Here is a 2,651-nt window from a genome sequence, read left to right as displayed (position 1 = left end):
TCATCGTTAAAAATTTTATAATTTTCCCTTTCACATTTAGGTCTTTAATTCATCTAGAAGTTATTTTTGTGTATGGTGTGAGAGAGGGGTATAACTTCCTTTTTTTCTGTATGGAGAGTGGGTTGGCTCAGAGCTATTTATTGAGAAGGCCATGCTTTCTTATGATCTGCAGTGCCACCTCCCTCATATGCAGAGTATCCATATGGGATTGGCTGTTTCTGAGCTCTCTGTTCTGTTATATTTACCATTTGTTTTTCCTATTCCAATACTGCACTGTCTTAATTATCTCTTCATTAAACATTTTAATCTTTAATATATAAATTTTGCCATATAACATCCCCACATTTATTTATTATAATTGTATCATTGTTTTAAAACTGTTAATACAAACACTTGGTAAAAGATTCAAGTAATGCAACAGTATACAGAGTCTCTATACTGAATCTCCCTCACACCTCTGATCCCTAATCTACCAGTTCCCTCCTCAGGGGCAATTGCTGTCACCGATTTGTATTCTTCCAGTCATTTTATGCATGCAGAAATATATCAATGTGGGTGTGTTTATGTGTCTAGATATGTCTTTGTATATATACGTATGTCTCACACCAGCAGTAGCTCACTAATCACACTGTTCTTCATCTTCTTAAAATTTGACGTATATTAAAGCAGCTATTATTATCCTTATTTTATAGTTGAGGAAAGCAATGCTCAAAAAGGAAATTGACTTGCTTAAGATGGCTCAGCTAGTAAGATGGTGAGATTTGGATTCAAAACCAGTCTACGTGATTACAAATCTAATGCCCTCTCTACACTTCAAGGAATATCCCTAGAGGGTCGTTCTGGTTACTTTCCTGTACAACAAATTACTCAAAATTTAGAGGTATGAAACAATCGTTTATTGTGCTCACAGATTCTGTGGGTTAGGAATTTGCACAGGACATAGTGTGGAAGGTTTGTTTCTACTCCATTGGTGTCAGTTGGGGTGGCTCAAAGGCAGGGCTGTGATCATCAAAGTCTTGCTCGCACACGTTTGGAGCCTGTGTTGGGAGCACTCAGCTGGGAGCTACACGAGTTAGGGCTCCTCGGACATCTTTCTGTATCTTTCTACAGTCTCTCCACATGATGTTTCCAGCATGATGGGTTTAGGATAGGTGGACTTCCTCCGTGTGGGCTTGGCTCTCAAGGCACATCCCCCAAGGGAGCTAAATGGAAGCTATATCACCTTTTACGACTATACTAGGAAGTCACATGGTTTTACTTCTGCCGCATTCTACTGGTGGAGGCATTTACAAAGGTCTGTCCAGGCTCAAGGGGCAAGAACACAAATCCCACCTCTAGATGGAGGACTGTTAATGTCACATTATAATAAGAGCGTATGAGATGGGATATATTTGACTGCAGCCATCTTTGGAAAAATATAATCTACCAAAGAAAAAAATTTGGGGGGGGGGGAATTTCCCATATTTTGGGGAATTGGGGATGTAAATGGTTAGCAGGAACAAGGAATACCTTCTTTTAAAAGAAGAAAATGTTGTTAAGTCCTGAATCTCTCTTTTTCTTTTGGTGAGGAAGATTGGCCCTGAGCTAACATCTGTTGCCAATCTTCCTCTTTTTGCTTGAGGAAGATTGTTGCTGAGCTAACATCTGTGCTAATCTTCCTCTGTTTTGTACCTGGGATGCTGCCACAGTATGGCTTGACAAGCAATGCTAGGTGCATGCCCAGGGACTGGACCAGGAAAGCCCAGGCTGCTGAAGTGGAATGTGCAAACTTAACCACTATGCCACTGGGCCAGTCCCTTGAATCTTTTTTTTTTTTTTTAATGGAGGAAAGGCAACTCCAGTTATTGAACCATCGTCAACAAACATAGAGATGTGCTTATAGACCATCACCAAAGACTTTTGAAAATGTTCTTAGCCTACTGACCCAGAGATACTTTCAAGGAACCAGAAACATTTAAGTGTCAGCTTTTAAGGACTTTATGGGCTCTCAAGCATATTCTGCCAAGTGGACGGACCAAACTGGATCTGTTCTACACTCAGAGTGTGAAACAGTGTTTCCTGGCTTAGCCCTTGTCTTCCTCTGTTCAGGCTACTATAACAAAAATGCCATAGACTAGGTGGCTTATAAACAACAAATATTTATTTCTCACAGTTCCGGAGACTGGAAGTCCAAGATCAAGCTGCTGGCAGATTTGAGGTGAGACTTCACTTCATGGGTTACAGATAGCCATCTTCTCGTTTTGTCCTCACATGGTGGAAGGGGCCTCAAATGGGGTCTCTTTTATAAGGGCACTAACCCCATTCATGAGGGCTCCACCCTCATGACCTAACCACTTCCCAAAGGCCCCACATCCAAAGGCCATTACATTCGGGATTAGGTTTCAACATATGAATTTTGCAGGGGGACACAAATATTCAGTCTATAGTCGCCCTTCTGGAGTAACGCCTCATAGTCACTGTTTCCTGATGCTTCCAAATGCTTATGGAGAGGCCAGAGTGGCCACTGTCAGGGATGAGCGGTCTATGACTTTGTGCAAGAGCTGGTTGAGGTTATCACAATACCTTTGGGCCAAGTTATTTTAAGTTACAATACACAGTTTGAATTTCCTCAACCAACTGGAAGGCTCTTTCTGGCTGAAATCATGATTTCA

Source organism: Equus caballus, chromosome 1, assembly GCF_041296265.1.
Source record: "Equus caballus isolate H_3958 breed thoroughbred chromosome 1, TB-T2T, whole genome shotgun sequence".
Taxonomy (NCBI): domain Eukaryota; kingdom Metazoa; phylum Chordata; class Mammalia; order Perissodactyla; family Equidae; genus Equus; species Equus caballus.
The sequence above is the reverse complement of the archived record's forward strand: the minus strand, read 5'-3'. Positions refer to the sequence as shown.